At 44.6% G+C, this 20,482-nt stretch overlaps 1 protein-coding gene across 1 annotated transcript in view; it reads left to right on the forward strand.

Annotated features, from left to right (window-relative positions):
- Positions 1-20,482, forward strand: part of MAP2 (microtubule associated protein 2) — a 328,607-nt gene that overhangs the window by 116,082 nt on the left and 192,043 nt on the right. The window lies entirely within an intron of this gene.

The raw sequence follows: 20,482 nt of genomic DNA on the forward strand, positions 1-20,482 counted from the left end.
AGTAATTGGCCCCTTAAGTATTCCAATCTCAGGTTTCAAACACCTTGTCCCACTCCATATATCTCCTTTTTTGCACAATGCCCCTCTGAGTTCCAGGGAGACAATTGCTCTTTTCCCCTTCTAGAAATGAAATTAATTGAAATTCATTTTCTGGATTTACAGTTAGAGAATTAAATCCTAAATGTACCCCCAGGTCTGCTTTCTACTCCACCAGAGGTATTCCGTGAACCTCAGAACTGGTGAAATGCAGGGAGGTTGACTTTGTACGATCGACATTGCCATGGGGATTGGACCTGATTTTGGTGGGTTTTGATGGCGTAGCCCCTGGGAGCTTGGCAGAGCTGATTTTGGGGCTTGGCTCTCTTGGGGTCTGTCAGGACAGAGTTTTCAAGGCATTGAAGAGGAGGCAACTGTTCCCACCCTTACCCTCCCACCCCCCAAATTGCACCTGTGCCCTGAAAGCGTGAAAATTGGGGTTCCTTGAGAGGAGGATTTCCTTAGAACACCACTGATCTTAAATGCCAAAAAACCTTGAATTTTAATAATGTTCTTATTTTCCCAAAGCCCTATTATGTTTCTTTCTTTAGTAGTATTTGTTAAGGACTTACAATGTGTCAGGCACTCTTCTAAGCACTGGAGTAGATACCAGCTAATCAGGATGGACATTGTCCCTGTCCCACATGGGGCTCACAGTCTAAGTATTATAGCCACATTTTACAGTTGATGAAACTGAGGTATGGGGAAGTTAAGTGACTTGCCCAAGGTTACACAGAAGGCAAGTGGCAGAGGCAGCAGTAGAACTCAAGTCCTCGACTCCTTTACATTACATAGCTCATTTTGCCCTCCCAACATCTCCATGAGGTAGGGCAAGAAAGGTAATAGTAATTATGATAACTGTGGTATTTATTAAGTACATGCCATGTACCAGGGCACCGTACTAAGCGCTGGGGTGGATTTAAGCCAGTCGGGTGGAACACAGTCCCTGTCCCACATGGGGGTCACAGTCTTAATCCCCATTTTACAGAGGAGATAACTGAGGCCCAGAGAAGTTAGGTGACTTTTCCAAGGTCACACAGCAGACAAGTGGCAGAGCAGGGATTAGAACCCAGGTCCTTCTGACTCCCAGGCCTATGCTCTATTCACTAGGGCATACTGCTTATTACCCATTTTTGGAGGAGGAAAATAATAACCACGAATGGGGTGGAGAGGTTTATTGATATGCTGAGCCCCAACTACAGGCCGACAGCAAGGTTGGGACTAGAACCCAGCCCCTCAGACTCCCAAACTTGTGCATTTTCCACTGGGCCATGGTTTCTCCCACCCTTAGCTCCATCCCCACTTGGCATAGACATCAGCTGCACCGAAACTTCACTTGAGCCACTCTTCAAACTCTTAGTACAGTGCTTTGCACTCAGTAAATACAATTGACTGATTCCTCTCTCCACAACTCCCGGCTTGTTCTGCCGACTTTCCCAACTAGGTCTGGGAAACCCTCCCCAGTGTGGTCACTGATTAGTTTAACTTCCTGTAAGACTTTGCTTCTGTGGTTTCTGGTTTCCAGCCAGATCTATTTTTACATCAATCCACTCACTTTCTTTCTGTCTTTATAAAGAATGCTTCTGTTTCATGGAATTTCTCTCACATCTCTGTAGAATTATGGAGTTTCTAAAGGCTGAAAAATGGGCCCAAGGGTCACACAGGTACCTTTCATTAAATGGGACAGAGACCTGGGATCCTGCATCTGGGCTGAGGCTGGACTTTTGTTTCAGGTAGCCCTGACCTGGGTAGCGAGCCCTAGTGATGTGGAGGTGTTCTGGGGTGTGTGCAGTTTACATGGAGGATCCTGGGAAATGGCGAGACCATCTGAGGACCTGGATTCTAATCCCTCCTCTGCCACCTGCCTATCTGCCCTTGGCCAAGTCACTTAGTTTCTCTGTGCCTCAGGTTCCTCATCTGTAAAATGGGAATGGAACACCTGTTTACCCTTCTACTGCAACTGTGAACTCCGTTGGGGTCAGGGGCTGTGTCCAGCCCGATTATCTTGTATCTACCCCAGTCCACAGTACAGTGCTTGATGCATAGCAAAGATATAACAACTACCACTAATATTATTATTATTATTATTATCCCTGGCTCTAGGGACAATGACACTGGAGAGAAGAGCTAGCCCAGAGACTGGTGAGGAAATTCACCATCCCTGGAAAAAGCTCTGGCCCCTAGAGTGTAAGAGAAGTTAAGAGCCAAGTTGGGTACAAGAGTCCTGAAGTCGAGCCACATCAGTCCTTTTTTGGGTCTCTTTTAGGGTTGTTTGTGGAAACTCCATGAACACCAAGCATTCCCGGCCAACCTCAGGCACGGATTGGGAGGGAAGCCAGAGGAGGGGGAGGAAGTGTGTCCTGGGAATCAATCCTCCTTTTCCCTCTCAGTTCTGGCTCTGCCCCAAGCAGTGGTTCCCAGGGAAGACTTGTTTAGTTCTGGATTTACGACCTTTCTGGACTTAGTTGAGGTTAGGCAAACTGGGGACTGGCACTTCCCTCGAACCTGGGTCCTCTGGCCCTGGGGTGAAGCAAAATCCTGCCTGCTGCCATCCAGAATGCTCTCAGGGAGGTAAAGCTGCCTCGGGTTGCATTCTTGGCCCTGCCTTCCTGTCCACAGTGCCCGGTAGGGCTGCTGAAGATCTTGCTTTCGGGCGCAAATAAACCGGTGAGTTTGTTGTGGTCGGAATTCATGAAAACAGAGGTGTGTCGATTCTTCTGTTCTCCAAGAAAAAGGTGGTTTGCTCTCCCCCTTGGAGAACTAAAACAGAATTGTGACATCTGTGACTCTCCCGCTGGAAGAAAATGTCTGCTGCTGTTTCCCTGATAGTGTTGCTGTTTCGCCTTAACATTTCCCTGCCAGCCTCTGCAGTCTCCTGATTACAGCACATCTGTGGAAACTCATTCGAAGGGTGAAATTTCTCCTGCTTCATTTTTTCACATCTTCCTTTGATAAGTTCATTGGGCTTACAGAGCAAATGTTTTTGTTTCCACACTGGAGCGAAAGTTTGGGCAACTTTTAGGTATTTTTCTGTTCAACCGATTCCCAAAGAGCACTCTAAAATTTCTAATACATAAAGAGGCTAGCCCTTCCCAAATTCACTATCTAGATTCTGTGAGACTTGGAACATATCAGGATGAAGTACATAAATCATTGCCTATACCAAAGGATTGCCTGCTTGAGCCAGAGCCCAAACCAGTAAAACTAGATCCAACTGGGAGGGAAGCATCTGTCTGTGTATGCATTTCCTTTCGTGGAAACAGATCAGGAAACCTTTGTTGCAGTATATCATCTCTTGGTTGCACTGGGCAAGATGTGGCAAAAATAAATAGTAATTATAATAATAATGGTATTTGTTAAGTGCTTACTATGTGCCAAGACCTGTACTAAGCACTGGGGTCGATACAAGAGAACATGGTCTAAATAGGATGGAGAACAGGTATTGAATCACTATTTTGCAGATGAAGGAACTGAGGCACAGAGAAGTTAAATGACTTGCCTAAAGTCACACGGCAGACAAGTGGCAAAGCAAGGATTTAGAACCCAGATCCGCTGGTTCCCAAGCTATGTACGTGAGGGAATGTTTTATTGAAAAATATCTATTAATACTGTAGATGGCATGGTCCCATCACAGTAGCTCTCAGGACTTTGATAATAGCCTAGATTAAATCCTGGAGAGACATACTGGCAAGAAACCCTTCTTTTCTTTCATTCCAGTGGTGTGACATTGTAGAACTCTTTCAACCTCCTTCCTAATCAAATCTTTCCTTCAGTGTATGATCCAAATTAGGTCTTTTGCTACTTACTCCCTGGCAATCAATCAATTGTTGGTAATAATTGACCTCTTACTGTGTGCGGGGCACTCAGCAGAGGACAGGAAGACAGAGGCAGTGGCAGCTGAGAAAGGGGAGAACTGTCTCCCTGGGTGGTGGCATGGGTAGCTAGGGGGCTGTCCCTGAGGGAGTAGAGGGAGGGGCTGAGTGGGAGATCATGGCTCTCCCTGCTTTGAAAACCTTTTTGGCATCACATCTCTTCCAGGAGGCTTTTACTGCTTAATTTAAAATCTCCCCTGTTCATTTCCCCACCTACTGCCTGTTCAGCACTTCTCCTCCTCATCACTGACGTACTCATAACTTCGCAAAGCAGTTTCAATATAAAATGTTGTATTTCTTCTATCAATGACTTGAGCACTAGCTCATCTATATATCTCTTTTCCTCTTTTCTCCTATTGGTGATTTACTATAGTGTACATTCCCCCCACCCACCCCCAGTCAACCAATCATATTTATTTAGTGTTTACCATGTGCACTGAATCAGTTGAACAGAAAAATGCCTAAAAGTTGCCCAAATTTTCATTCCAATGTGAAAACAAAAACATTTGTTCTGTAAGCCATGTGCATGTGCAGAACTCTGTACTAAGAGCTTGGGAGAGTACAGTATAACAGAGTTAGTAGACACATTCCCTGCCCACGGTGAGATCACAGTCTAGAGGGGGAGACTGACATTTATAGAAATAGCATGGCTTAGTGGATAGAACACAGGCCTGGGAGTCAAAGGGACCTGGGTTCTAATCCTGGCTCCGCCACATGTCTGCTCTGTGACCTTGGGCAAGTCACTTAATTTCTCTGGGCCTCAGTTACCTCATCTGTATAATGGGGATTAAGAATGTGAGCCCCGTGGGGGACAGGAACAGTGTCCAACCTGATTAATTTGTATCTACCCCAGTGCTTAGTACAAGCACTTAACAAGTACCGTAATATTGATAATAATAAAGGAATTAAATTACGGATATGTACATAAGGGCTGTGGAGCTGGGTTTAGGGGAGCAAAGCAAGCAGGCCGGGTTGTAGGAAATCAGAGTTGTAAGAATGTGAGATTCTGGAGGGTTGGGGTCATCTCCGTTTACTCCACTGGGTTCTCCCAAACAAATTGTGCAGTGCTCTGCATACAGTACGGGCTCAATAAAAACTATAGTTAATTGGATTGAGAAGAAGCACAGGGGGAGGAACCAGAGTTGCAAGAGTTCCTGGAGCTATGGGCAGAGACCATATTCCATCATGTGAGTGTCATACTAGTCTATGCGTGCATTTATAAATCTTCAGTTTGATATGTAGAGTGATGTTAGACCCGTTTCCTGCCCACGGTGAGATCATAGTCTAGAGCGTCTATGCATACATTATTGGAGAACATGCTTCTAAGTAGGAGAACTTGGTAACAGCCTTAAATTTCGGGTTGTGGATGAAAATGTGTATTGTGTGGACGTAAGCAGCATCAGCTGCTACAGCTTCTATTCTCAAACACTGATGTAAAGGCATCAGCGGAGCATCTTATGATGGCAGTCCTGTAAGGATTCTCATCTTCAGCCCTGAGCCAACTCTCTACTTCTTGCCAGACCATCCCAGACTCTGAACCATATCCCGAACTGATTAATCACTGGGTCAACCCAGGTCACCCTGAGCCTTGCCTCCAGCCAGCTTTGTACTTTGTTACCTCTGGAATCAGAGAAATCCCAGATTTGCACCTCAGTTTTCCGCAGCCTGGCTGTTTCCAGGGTAGTCGACAGTGTTGAAGGCAGCCGAGAGGTCGAGGAGGAGTAGGATGGAGTAGAGGCTGTTGGATTTGTCAAAAAGGACATCACTGGTGACTTTGGAGAAGGCAGTTTCTGTGGAGTGAAGGGTTGGAAGCCAGGTTGGAGGGGGTCGAGGAGAGAAAGTAGAGATGGTAGATGTAGACAGTTCACTCAAGGAATTCATACAGGAATGGAGGGAGGGAGATGGAGTGATAAGTGGAGGGAGCCATGGGGTCAAGGGAGGGGTTTTTTTAGGATAGGAGAGACATGAACATGGCTGAAAGCAGTGGGGAAAAAGCCACTGGAGAATAAACAGTTGAAGATGGCAGCCAGGGAGGGAAAATGGGAGGGGCCAAGTGTTTTGCTAAAGTTCGAAGGAAGGGAGTAAAAAGAGCAGATGGAGGGGAACATATTAAGCGCATAGACTGTGTATCGAGCTTCTGTTGGGCATGGTGAGCCCTGGAGGTCAGCTGTAAAGTGAGCGACAGCAGAGGGCTTATACTGCTGATACTTGTTCATGCATATTGATTTTTGCATCAATCAATGGAATATTTTGAGTACTTACTGTGTGCAGTACATTGTACTAAGCACTTGGGGAGGTACATTATAATAGAATTGGCTTGCATGTGTTGTGTCAAGGCTTGTTGGTCTTGGCAAATGTTGTTTTGTGAATTCTTGAATTAGGTGGACTTTCCCTTCCTGTGTCTTTAATGAACTTTGTCATGTAGAAACTCTCAACTGGTAAAAATGTAAACGAATAAAATCAGGAGCATTGAGGGTTTTAACTTCTGTGAAAAGTTTAGTCTTGTCCTGTAAACTGAGCTGCAGCAGTGTCTCTAATTCAGAAGAAGGCAGAGTCCTCCCAAAGTGTAAGAGGTTTTGCTTTGTTATTCAATGTACAGAGCTACAAATACATATTCAAACCTTTAGTTGTTTTGCTGATAAACAAGCTTTGAGTTGACAAGGCAGCTGGAAATTCTGGTCCGTTATTAGTCAAAACACATATTATGATATCCAGTTAACTCAATAGCTTTGTTTTCTGGGAAAATTTAATTATAGGTTTTCATCTCTACTGGTCTTGGAAAATAAAACTGCTTAGAATCTTGCTGGGATGTTAGCACACTAATTACTATGTTTGATGCTCTATTTTTCTCCAAATTCCTATTCCCAACCTGCAAAGCAGAGGAGCCTGGGGGTTTCTGCATCATCCTATGCTAGAATAGCTCAGTGCTTAGAAAGCACAGTCATGTTACTGTCACTTGTGGGCAGAGGGTGGGAGAGAGGGGAGCTATTGACCCAGGCTGAAGCATATTTAAATAGACTCAGCCTCCCCACACCCATCCATTGAAGCAGTTTTCAGAAGGGCACTTTTTGCTGCCTACTTTTTAATTTCCTAAAAAAAACACCCAAAAAACTCCAACTCTGAATAACAATGTATAATTGATCGTTTTGGCCATTATTATTCTGGGAGAGCAACACAAAGATAAAATAGCACAAACATAGCAAAACGGAAAACTTAAATTAGACCCTTTCTCTTTGAACATGCTTCTCATTTGCAAACATTTGCTAATTACCCATGAAGGCGTGTTCGTGAGTTAGGATTTATTCCCACTTTACATCTGAAGAATCGTGAATGACTTCCCAAATGCATAAGGTAGAGTCCGATTTGGGATGAAGAATTTCAAGTTTCTGTCTGATTGGTGTAGACTAGGCTGGGATTTAACAGTCACTTGAAGGAACTACCAGTCTGCGCTCAGCAGACTTCAAAATTGTAGGCCCTTGAAGGCGGGGAAGCAGGATGGCCTAGTGGATATAGCGTAGGCCTGGAAGTCGGAAGGACTGTGTTCTAATCCCAGGTCCACCATTTGTTTGCTGTGTGACCTTGGGCAAGTCAATTAACTTCTCTGTGCCTCAGTGACCTCATCTGTAAAATTAATTCATTCATTCAATTGTATTTATTGAGTGCTTACTGTGTGCAGAACACTGTACTAAGCACTTGGAAAAGTACAGTATAACAGTAAACAGACACATTCCCTGCCCACAACAAGCTTACAGTCTAGAGGGGGTGAAAGACTGTATAACTGGGACCGTGTTCAAACTGATTAGCTCATATCTACTCCAGTGCTTAGCACGTGCCTGGCACTTAACAATTACTATCATTTTTATTATTCAGCTATCGGCTCCAACTACTCTATTATATTGCACTCTCCCAAGCACTTAATACAGTGCTTTGCCAACAGTAAGATCTCATTAAGTAGCACTGATTGACTGACACCCTAGAGCCCCAGGATTGCCTTTCTTCTGTTTAAACTATTCTTGTCTTGTCTTACACTGTCGAGTCATTTTCGACCCGCAGCGACACCATGGACACATCCCTCCTAAAACACCCCGCTCTCCATCTGCAATTGCTCCGGTAGCGTGTCCGTAGCGTTTTCTTGGTAAAAATATGGAAGTGGTTTACCATCGCTGCCTTCCATTCCGTAAACTTGAATCTCCACCCTCTACTCTTTCCCGTGCTGCTGCTGCCCAGCATAAGTGAGTTTTGACTTGTAGCAGATGGCCTTCCACTCGCTAGCCACTGCTCAAACTAGGAATGGAATGAGTAGCTGAGACTTGTGGAGTACTGGAAACTCTTTAGGTGTGACCCTGAGAGGGGTGTTTAAAATTGTAAACTAATAGTTTAAACTATAGTAGGAGAGTAATGAAAATGAATAATGGCAGCATTTGTTAAGTGCCTATTATGGGCCAAACCTTGTACTGAGCACTGAGGTAGATACCGGATAGTCAGGATATTATTTTTTTATTACTATTATCATTATCCTCATTATACTAAATGCTGGGATAGATACAGTAAAAAAAGCCACATGACCTAATGGCTAGAGCGTGGGTCTGGGAGTCAGAAGGGCATGGGTTCTAATCCAGATTCCACCATTAATCTGCTGTGTGACTTTAGGCAAGTCACTTAACTTCTCAGTGCCTCAGTTACCTCATCTGCAAAATGGGGATTAAGACTGTGAGCTACATGTGGGACAGGGAGTGTGTCCAACCTGACAATCTTCTATCTACCTCCGTGCTTAGTACAGTGCCTGGCATGTAGTCAGTGTTCAATAAATATCATGAAAAAAGCAAAAAGTATATGCAGATTGGACACATTTCCTAGCCCAAATGAGACTCATAGTTTAATGGGGAGGTAGAGCAGATATTTAATTCTAATTTTACAACTCAGGAAACTGAGGCCCAGAGATACACTTGCCCTAAGCTTGGCTGGATAGTGTATTATCAGTGGTATTTATTGAGTGTTTACTGTGTGCAGAACACTGTACTAAGCATTTAGTATCTCTTCCCAGCCTTCCTTTGTGTGTTCCCTTTATCATTTTACATATTGCCTTGAGTATTCACTCTGCCCCACTCCCTGCCCCTGGCCCTGGCTCTGTCCTCTGCCGGTCTTCCTGCCCTGATGGATACTTGAGTGGGGATGGGTGACGGGGTGTTCACACCTCTGTCCACACCTCTCTGGGTGTGTTTCAGCATCTCAGTTGATTGATTCCCCTCATTGAGGGTGGACACCGGCACCTTACACACCTGCTTATAGCTGAACCCCTCACCTTTCCTCCCAAACCCATCCCTCCTCCTAATTTTCCCATCCTGAATCAGGACCACTATCCTCCCTGTTCCAGAATCCCTCAGCCTTGGTGTCTTCTTTGACTCTTCCATGTTTTTCACCTCCCAGAGACGTTCATTAAATCCTGCCAGTTTTCCTCCACTTCATTTAAAAATCTGCCCCTTTCTCTCCTCCCTTAAGGCATCCATGGTGGTTCTGGCCCCCATTACCTTACGGGTGTAATGCTGTATCAACATTTGGTTGAAATTGAGCTGGGAGAGAGTCGAGGGTGGAGACTTGAGTTTACTGCACGGAAGGCGGCTATGATAAACCACTTCCATATTTTTACCGAGAAAACTACGGATCCACTACCAGAACGATTGCAGATGGAGAGTGGGGTGTTCTGGGAGAGCTGCATCTGTGGTGTCGCTATGGGTCGGAAACAACTCGACAGCATAAGACAAGACAAGACACATATGTATATAAGTGTTGTGGTGCTCTGAGTGGGATGAATATCAAAGGCTTAAAGATCTAAGTGCATAGGCAATGCAGAAGTAAGAAGGAGTCAGGGGGAAAGAGGGCTTCTTCAGGGAAAGCCTCTAGGAGGAGATATGATTTTAATAAGACTTTGAAGGTGGGGAGAGTGAGGGTCTGGCTTACATGGAGGGAAAGGTAGTTCCAGACCAGAGCGAGAATGTGAGAAAAGGGTCAGAAATGAGACAGATGAGATCAGGGCACAGTGAGCAAGTTGGCTGTAGAGAAACAAAGTGTGTGGGTTGGGCTGTAGTACATCAGCAAGGGAGGGTAGGAGGGGGTGAGCTGATTGAAGGCTTTAAAGCATTGGATAAAGAGTTTTTATTTGATATGCAGGTGGATGGGCACATCACTGGAGGTTTTTAAGGATTCAGGAGATGTGAACTGAACTTTTTATAGACAAATGATCTGGGCAGCAAAGTATGGACTGGTATGGGGAGAGACAGGAGGTGGTGTGATCAGGGATAGAGGAAAGGCATGGACAAGCATTTTAATAAAGTATGAAGGGATGAGGGGCAGGTTGTGGGGGTGAGTCGACTGATTTTGAGAGGAGGTGATAAAATGCCACCAGACTGTGAGGCAGATAAATTGAGCCATATTGCTAATGCTGTGTGTTTGTATACATATATTTATTTGTGTGGAAGAGAGAGAACTTTCACAAAGGTCAAAAACAGTGACATTCACGAGCAATGGATGATGACAAAAGGAATCACCTCAGGGTTTAGCACAGTTTTGGAGAGGGTTGTGTGGCCCCTTACAATGATGACTCTTATAAGAGGTTTTTTGGGGTTTTTTTAAGATATTTTTAAGCACCTGCTATGTGTCAGACACTGTACTAAACAGAGGGGTAGATGTAAGTTTACCAGGTTGGACTCACTCACCATGGGGCTCATAGTCTTAATCCTCATTTTACAGATGAGGTAACCGAGGCACTGAGAAGTTAAGTGACTTGTCTAAGGTCACCCAGCGGATAAGTGGTGGGTCCAGGATTAGAACCCACATCCTTCTGACTCCCACACCCTAGCTCTATCCACTAGGCTGCACTACTTCTACAGTTGGAGTCTGTGCTGACCCTAAATAAAATGACAGCTGCATGACTCCTTGCAAAGATGGCAGTTGCTCCTAACCAAAGTAATGGCTGCATGTTCTCTGGCAGACAGAAAAGATAGGTGCTCTTTTACCTGTCTTTAAGATGGTGGCCACTGAGTTATGTATCCTGAAGGACGGAAGTTGTCTGGGAGCAGAATTGTCAGGGGTTCTTGGTCGGAGGGCTGGGGAGGAAGGGCCAGGTGGGTGACCATCGGAGCTTTTTGGACCAACTTGTACAGCATGTTACGTTGTATGTGCAGTGAATTGGCATTACATGATGCTCTGTGTATGTTCAACACAATGTACTAGCATCTTGTGAAATATTGTCTGACATCATAGGGCTTTGGGGTTGGGGTGGGCCTGACAGTCTATCTCAGACCCGAGGTGGGGGTGGGAATCTATATGACTGAAGCCAGCCAGTTCACAGGACATCAGTCGATTTGAGGCAAGCCTTTGTCTTCTGCCAGTTTTCCCTTTAATCTAGCAGCTTAATGAAAATGTATAGTTCACTAATGCAAGCATTGGCTTTTTAGGAATGTTTCTTCCAAAAAGTGATCAGGAAAGCGATGCCAATTCTAAGCCGATCTGGTGCTTCACTGTAAATTATCCAGTACTTCAAAGTGAACCGAGCATCAGGAAACACCACCAGCAAAGCATTTCCTGCATATTTATCGAGTGCTAGTTGTCACCAAATGTGGCTCTGGCAGGGAAAGTGACTCAGCAATTCAGAGAGTCCGGATCAAGGATGGCGGCGAGCACTTACTATGTGCAGAGCATTGTGCTAATCGCTTGGGAGAGTACAGTACCATAGAGCAGTATCTATGATCTCTGTCCACAAGGAGCTTACACACTAGAGGGGGAGCGATGAAAGAAAAAGCAGCCAGGAAATACTATGGGGTTGCTCCCCTCTTTCTTCTTAGCTGCTCCTCCTTGAAGCCTTGTTGAAGAAAGGGACAGCTCAACTTCTCTGATAAGAATAATAGTAATAATAATGATGGCATTTGTTAAGCGCTTACTATGTGCCAAGAACTGTTCTAAGCACTGGGGTAGATACAGGATAATCAGGTTGACCCGTTTGGGGATCAGGGATCAGGTGATCACATTTCTTACTCCTTCCCCTGAGAAGCTCGTAGTTGAATCCATCAGTCAATCATATTCACTGAACTCTTACTGGGTACAGAGCACCGTACTAAGATCTTGGGGGAGTACATCTCAACAGTGGACATGCTCCCGGCCTATCAGGAGCTTATAACCTAGAGGGGGAGATAGACATTAATATCAATAAATAAATTACAGCTATATACATAATTGCTGTGGGGATGTAGGTGAGATGAGTAAAGAGTAGAAATCCAAGTTCAAGGGTGATGCAGAAGGAAAAGGGAATAGAAGTGTCTATCAACTCTGTTATATTGTACTCTCCCAAACACTTAGTACAGTGTTCTGCACACTGTAAGCACCTAATGAATATGATTCATTCATTCATTCATTCAATCAAATTTATTGAGTGCTTACTGTGTGCAGAGCACTGTCCTGAGTGCTTGGAAAGTACAGTTCGGCAACATGTAGAGACAATTCCTACCCAACAACAGGCTCACAGTCTAGAAGGGGGAGATAGACAACAAAACAAAACAAGTAGACAGGCATCTACTTGATTAATTTGATTGGAAGTTGTGATTTTAATAAAGTTTTGAAGGTGGGAAGAATTATTGTCTGTTGGATATGGAGGAGGAGGGAGTTCCAGGCCAGAGGCAGGGTGTTGGCAAGAGGTTGGTGGCGAGATATACTAGATTGAAGTACAGTGAATAGGTTAGCATTAGAGGAGTGAAGAGAGTGTGCTGGACTGTAGTAGGAAATGAGTAGGAAATTAATAGCAGCATTCTCTAACATTGTAACCCTCAGGGCTGTGCTCTGTCCCTTAGGCCCCAGTGCCAGGTTTGGCTGACTGTGTCAGTCACCCCTCTGCCTTCAGGATTTTTTGGGCAGAGAGAAAGGGGAGAAGCCACAGAAAGATGCTAGGACCTAAGGGAGCCATTGTCAAGCTGGAAGGGCCTTGAATCCCAGTCACTTGGGTTGTCGCTGCCCAGTTTCACTTTACGTTTGTCATGGGCTGAAATTGGACTGCAATCTCTTGGCCTGAGGCCCTGGCTGGGGCTGGTGATCCAGTCCTTGCAGGACTTTATCAATCAGTAGCATTTACCGAATGCTTAGTGTGTGAAGAGCACTGTATTAAGGATTTAGGAGAGTACGATAGAGTAAATAGGCACAATCCCTGCCCTCAAGTGGTTTACAATGTAGCCAGAGAGGTAGACACTAAAATAATTTACAGATTGGAGGAAGAAGGAAGAGGAGCATGATCGTGAATTGGGATTTGATACTGTATGTAAAATATGTTCATAGATGCTATGGATGGTTGTGAGTACACAACTACTTTGGTAGTGCAGAAATGCTGAACAGGAAGTTGGGGTATATAATCTGGAAAGATTAGAGATTCATCAGGGAAGGCTTCTTGGGTAAAGTGATTTCAGGGGGGCTTTTAGCCAGTCAATCTAGTCAGTGGTATTTATTGAGTGCTCACTGCACTATAATAAACACTTGAGAATAGCGGAATAAAAATAATAATATTAATGATAATGATCATAATCATGATGATGGTATTTGCCAAACACTGTACTATGCACTGGGTTACTTAAAATGAGGTCAGACACAGACCCTTCACACATGGGGGAAGGAGGACAAGCATTAATAGATACTGGGGAGAGTAAAGTGGAGTCAGTAGAACCAATCCCTAGTCTCAATGATCTGACAACCTTGCCAGGGAAATAGACATCACAATAAACAACAGGTAGGGAAGCAACTGAGAGCAGAAAAATGCATTCATATGTGCTTGGAATGTGGGGAAAGTAGAGTGCTTAGAGTATATGGACTTAAGTCCCTGGATAGTGCAGCTGAGAGGCAAAATAGGAGGGGGGATGACAGAATAGTCGGGGAAGGCATTCCAGAGGAGATGTGATTGTTTTAGACTTTTGAAGATGGAAGCAATTGAATCTGCAATTCAGGCAGGTCAATTTTAGAAGCTTCAAAAAGACCCAACTTCCCATTACTTTCTTGCAGCCAGGGAACTTCTGCATTGGGAGAAATGAGGGAAGCAGTGGATCCCCCCTTCCCTTTTAAGCCAGGGAAAACCAAACTTCTGGCCAGGGCGTCAGTGTGAAACCGAATGCTTCTCTCCAGCATCATGCAAACATGACTGAAAGTTCACAGTGGGCAGGGAATGTGTCCACTAACTCTGTCATATAGTACTTTCCCAAGTACTTAATATAGTGCTCTGCACACAGTAAATAATAAATATGATTGATTGATTGATTTCCCAGGGAGGCCATAATTACTCAGAACCCCATCCTGGCCCAGAAGCTGCACTCTGTGAGGTCCCCAAAGCCACCCTGAAGGGCAGGATGGAGTCATGTGTGCAACTTCTCCCAGCAGGAGGCTCTGGGTAAAAGTCCCAAGTCACCTGGTTTCACAACACTGCTCCTTAAATCCACATTCTTGTCCTACAGCGCCAGAAGGTAGGCAGTAAAACACATTTTTCCTCTATGGCAAAAACATTTTTCTTCACAGAACTTTGTCTGGAAACTCGAAGGCCCCTCACTGGAGACCAGGCCCAGCAAACAGCTTTAACATTTCTTCAAAGTTCATTTAGGTTTGCACAGAATTGTGATGTTGACATTAACAAGTTTAATTTTGAAGGCTTGAAGTTTGCCTGCATTAGCTTGGTTGAATGTGAACTGGAGAACAATCTCTCATAAAAAACAACAGGCAAAACATGGATCTGGATCTTAAATGAATGGAAGCCTAAAAATTGCCTTCTATCTTGGCAGTTTTTAATGGCATTTGTTAAGCGTATATTGTGTGCAGGCACTGTAATAAGCACTGGGGTAGATCCAAGCTAATCAGGTTGGACATAGTCCATATCCCTCATAGAACTCACAGTTTTACTCTCCTTTTTACAGAAGAGGTAACTAACTGAGACACAGAGAAGTTAAGTGATTTGCCCAGAGTCACATAAGAGGCATGTGGTATAGCCAGGCTTAGAACCCAGGTCCTCTCACTCCCAGGCCTGTGCTCCTTCCACTAGCCCATGCGGCTTCTTGATGCATTTCCCAGCAACACTTACCATCTCTCTCTCTAACTGTGCCTTTCCATGTTGTTTCTTATGAGAGAGATAATGCATCATGCTTTTCTATGTCAATTTTCTTCAAATTATAATAATAATTATGATGGTATTTGTTAAGCACTCACTATGTACCAAACACTGTTCTGACCTTGGGAGTAGATACTAGGTAATCAGATTATCTCACAGTCACAGTCTTAATCCCCATTTTACAGATGAGGTAACTGAGGCACAGAGAAGTTAAGTGACATGCCCAAAGTCACCCAGCTGATAAGTGGCGGAGCCGGGATTAGAACCCACGACGTCTGACTCTCAAGTGCGCACTCTTTCCACTTAGCCACATAGCAGTGATGATACTATATTATTGGCCAGACCATTTTCCAGCTGATTGTTTTCCAATTGTCCCATCCTGCATTTTTTAAAAAACAGGTGTAGAGAAAAGTCTAGTTATTTATTATATGAATATGTAATAACTGTAACCTAATAGTTGTAAATGCAGTGCCCCAATAATAATAATAATGTTGGTATTTGTTAAGTGCTTACTATTTGCCAAGCACTGTTCTAAGCACTGGGGTAGATACAGTGTAATCAACCCACAACACTGTGTGATCGTCTGTTATAATCTCAGTCAGGTTTGATCTCTGTCACAATGTGATCTCTGTCACAAACATATTTCAAGATTATTCTATGAGGTGCATTATTCCAGTTTGCATGTTTACATGAAGCATGTGCCCTGTGTTTTCTCTCAAAGTTTTCTGTTTGCATTTTTCTCCAAAATCTGTCCCAGGGAAAAACAAGCCTGCTTTCTGTCTCCAGGCTCCAAGAGAGCATCCTGGATACCAGAATGTGCCAGAGAGGAAATGAAACAGGAAGATGAGGGTGGTGTGAACCCTGCAGGGAAGAGATTGGGTGAAGAGGAAGGGGGAGTAAGAAGGCAAGTGAAAGAGGGTGGGAAGATGGGAAATGCTTCAAGGAAAGCTAATTGTCTTAGGGGAAGACTGAAATAGCAGGCCTAGCTCAGCTGCTGAACAGTGAGGGTCCCCTCTACCTTACGGGGGTCTTTTACCCTTGACACAGATCACTCTGGGAAAACGTTTCTTACATGGCCTGGAAGTTAACAGCCACTGGGAGCAAGCTGATTTGAACCAGGAACTTGGGAAGCAGCCTAGCCTAGTGGAAAGAGTTCTATTCCCGGCTTCATCGCTTGTCTGCTGTGTGACCTCGGGCAAATCACTTCACTTCTCTGGATCTCGGTTACCTCAACTGTAAAATGGGGATTAAGACTGTGAGTCCCATGTGAAACATAGACTGTGTCCAACCTGATTTGCTTGAATCTATCCCACTTTTTAGTGCAGCGCCTGACACATAGTAAGTGCTTAACAAATTCCATGAGAAAAAAAGAGTACACCAAAGCTGGACTGATGATTTTGGCTCTCATTTCCTGCCAGATTCCTGTTCTGGGTTATTTCCACCATTGATAATACCAAAAATGGTACTGGTTAAGCACTTACTATGTGCCAAGAACTTTACTAAGTGTAGGGGTAGATACAAGATGATCAGGTCATGGGGCTCACCGCCTAAGGGGGAGGGAGGACAAAAAACCCTATTTTACAGTTGAGGAAAGTGAAGCCCAGAGAAATTAAGTCATTTGTTCAAGGTTACACAGTAGAAAAGTGGCAGAGCTAGGATTAGAGTCCAGATCTTTTGACTCCCAGGTCTGGGTTCCCAGGCCATGCTGCTCAAGGACCATTGTCCTTCAAGAGGAATGGGAGGTAGCCATATCTTACTCCACTTGTTATTTTGCTCAATCAGCTTGGTGTCTTGAGTCTGTAGGCTCCCATCTTGGCCCACCCTGGATAAGAAGACACCCTTGGGATCCAGAGCCTCGGTGCCACAAAATGGTTATAGTCTAAACCTTCAAAGAACATACCAGCTTCACATATTTTCCTTTTATGGAGAAGACGGGGGGTTGGATGAGAAAATGACACTTAACTTGGCAGGAGTAGTTCAGGTCGATGCCTTCCGGGAACCAAGCGAGCGTGTCTGCACAAACTCAGATGAATGAATTCCAGTCAAGCTGGATTAACTGCTTTGGATCTCTCGCAGAAAGGAGAAGCCCCAACCCCATCAGTCATTGTAGATGCATGCAAACAACCGGCCTCCCTAGGTGGGTACTTGAGGAAATTGGGTTCAAGATGGCATTTCTATTGGTGGGAGAGGAGACACAGAGAGAAAAATTCTCCTTTGGGAGTGTGGTTGGCTGAAAATGCCAATGAGGGACCTGTAGTCTTGATCACCCTGTGAACGCAAACGCTGTCTCTTCTGTTGTTGTGCTGCCAGGTTTGTTGTTTGTAGACCTCACGTTCATTTCATATTTGCCTCCTTGACTCTTGATCCTTACAATGCTCAAGTTCAAAAAGACATCCCCATTCTTGATTCAACATGCCCCCCATCTCTTGACCCTAATGACCTGGCCACATATTTTACTGAGAAAATTGAAACCATCAGGTATGATTCCCCCCAAAATCTCCCCTGCTCTTCTCCAGTCGCTCCCTCCTCCTGCCCCTTCTTCAACTCTCCCATGTTTTCCAGCAGTATCCCACAGAGAGATCCTCTGCCCCCTCTCAAAATCCATCCTCCCCACCTGCGCTACTGACCCCATCTCTTCACATCCTGTCCCCTTCTTTCTTCTCTCCCTGACCACCATCTTCAACTGCTCACTCACCAATGGCTTTTTCCCCACTGTTTTCAAACAGGCCCATGTCTCCCCTATCCTAAAAGAACTCTTCCTTGACTGTGTGACTCCCTCCTACTTTTCACCTCCGAACTCCTTGAACAAGCTGTCTACACCCACGGCCTCAATTCCTCTCCTCTAATTTTCTCCTTGACCCCCTTCATTCTGGCTTCTTTCCTCCTCACTCAACAGAAACCACCCTCTCCGAGGTCAGCAATGATCTTCTTCTTGCCATATCCAACAGCCTTTATGCCATCCTAATCCTCGTCCTCGTCCAGTTGCCTTCAACACTGTTGACCACCCCCTTCTCAGTGCAATGTTATCCAGTCTTGGCTTCACTGACAGTTCTCTCCTGGTTCCCCTCCTATTTCACTTATCACTCATTCTCAATCACTTTTGTGGGCTCCTCCTCTGCCTCCCACCCCCAAGGATCAGGTCTGGTTCCCCTTCTATTCTCCATCTATAACCACTCCTTGGAGTCATTAGTTCCCATGGCTTCAACTACCATCTCTATGTGGATGATTACCAAATCTACATCTCCAGCCCTGATTTCTCCCCTTTTCTGCAGTCTCGCATTTCCTCCTGCCTTCAGGACAGCTCTCCCTGGATGTCGCACTGACACCTCAAACTTACATGTTCAAAACCAAACTCCTTGTTTTCCCTCCCTAACCCTATCCTCCCCATGACTTTCCCATCCCTGTAGTCAGCACCACCATCCTCCCTGTCTCACAAGGCTGTTACCTTGGTGTTATCCTCAACTCATCTCCCTCATTCAAGCCACATAGTCAATCTGGCACTAAATCCTATCAGTTCAACCTTCACAACATCGCTAAAATCTGCTCTTTCCTCTCCATCCAAACTGCTACCATGTTAATCCAACTGCTTCTCCAGTCCCGCCTTGAGTACTGCATTAGCCTCCTAGGTGATCTCCCTGCTTCCTGTCTCCTCCAAATCCAGTTAATTCTTCACTATGCTGCCTGGATCATTTTTCTACAAAACCATTCAGCCCATGTCCCCTTACTTCTCAAGAACCTCCAGTCAGTCAGTCAGTCAGTCAGTCAATCAGTCATCAATCAATTTTATTGAGCACTTACTTTGTGAAGAGCACTCTACTAAGCAGTTGGGAGAGTACAATACAGCAATAAACAGACCCATTCCCTGCTTGCAATGAGATTACAGTCTAGACCTTACAGTCTAGAACTTACAGTCTAGTAGTTGCCCATTCAACTCCACATCAGACAGAGAATCCTTACCTTAGGCTTTAAAGCACCCAATCACCTTGACCCCCTCCTCCGTACTTCCCTGAGTTCCTATTGCAACCCAGTCTGCACATTTCTCTCTTCTAATGCCAGCCTACTCACTGTATGTTTATCTTGTCTATCTCACCACTGACCTCTCGCCCATATCCTGCCTCTGATCTGGAACACTCTCCCTCTTCGTATCTGACAGACAATTACTCTCCCTGCCATCAAAGTCTTATTAAAAACATATCTCCTCCAAGACGCCTTCCCTGACTAAGCCCTTATTTCCTTTTCTCCCACTCCCTTCTGTGTTGCCCTTGAATTTGCATATGCACCCTTTATTCACCCACTCAGCCTCACAGCACTTATGCAAATATCTGTAATTTTATTTATTAACATTAATGTCTCTTCCCCCCCACCACTACCGATAGTGTAAGCTCGTTTTGGTCAGAGGATTGTGTCAACCAACTCTGTTGTATTGTACTCTCCCAAGTGCTTAGTATAGTGCTCTGCACTCAGTAAGTGCTCAGTAAGTACAAGTAGTTGATTCATTCATTCATGTCTGCCAAGTATGTTATATTATACCCTCCCAAGTGTTTAGTACAGTGCCCTGCACACAGTAAGCACTCCGTAAATGCTACCGATTTATTGATTGATAGACGTAAGCTCATGGTGGGCAGGGAATGAGTCTATCATTCTTGTCATATTGTACTCTCCCAAGCACTTAGTACAGTGCTCGGCACACAGAAAGTACTCAATAAATAACACTGGTGATGATGATGATGATGATGATTGCAGTAATGGATTATCGGTTTTCAGCTGACACAAACCATCCGAGGTTTATAACACATTTTCCCCGTCTTCCTTGCTTTGTGTTTCCCAGTTTCAGTTTGCCATTCAGCAGCTGCTAGACAGTGAGCTCACTGAAGGCAGGGATTAGGTCTACCAACTTTATTTCACTGCACTCCCTCTAGCCCTTAGTCCTCTTCTCTGCACACAGTCAGCATTCAGTGGATACTGATTGATTAGGTGTCTTTCTCTTGTCCATTCTACTCACATGTCCCAGCCAGTATAACTGTACTAGGATGAGCAGAGCTCCAGTGGAAGAAGATTTTCTTGGTTCCAGGGCATCATGGTTATTAATCCTCTACTGCTTTGCTTGGCCTAGTGGAAAAAGCACGGGTATGGGAGTCAGAGGTCCTAGGTTCTAATTCTGGCTCTGCCATGTGTCTGGTGTATGACCTTGGGCAGTCACTTCACTTCTCCGGGTCTCAGTTACTTCATCTGTAAAATGGAGATTAAATCCCACTTCTTCCTACTTAGACTGTGAGCACCATGTGGGACAGGGACTGTTTCCAACTTGATTAACTTGTGTCTACTCCAATGCTTAGAACAGTGCTTGTCACAGAGTGAGCACTTAACAAGTACCATAATTCTTATTCTTATTTTCATTTAAGAACACAGATCAGTTTAGAATGCAGAAAAGTCATGTACGTACTCATCTGGG

This window comes from Ornithorhynchus anatinus, chromosome 7, assembly GCF_004115215.2.
Source record: "Ornithorhynchus anatinus isolate Pmale09 chromosome 7, mOrnAna1.pri.v4, whole genome shotgun sequence".
Taxonomy (NCBI): Eukaryota; Metazoa; Chordata; class Mammalia; order Monotremata; family Ornithorhynchidae; genus Ornithorhynchus; species Ornithorhynchus anatinus.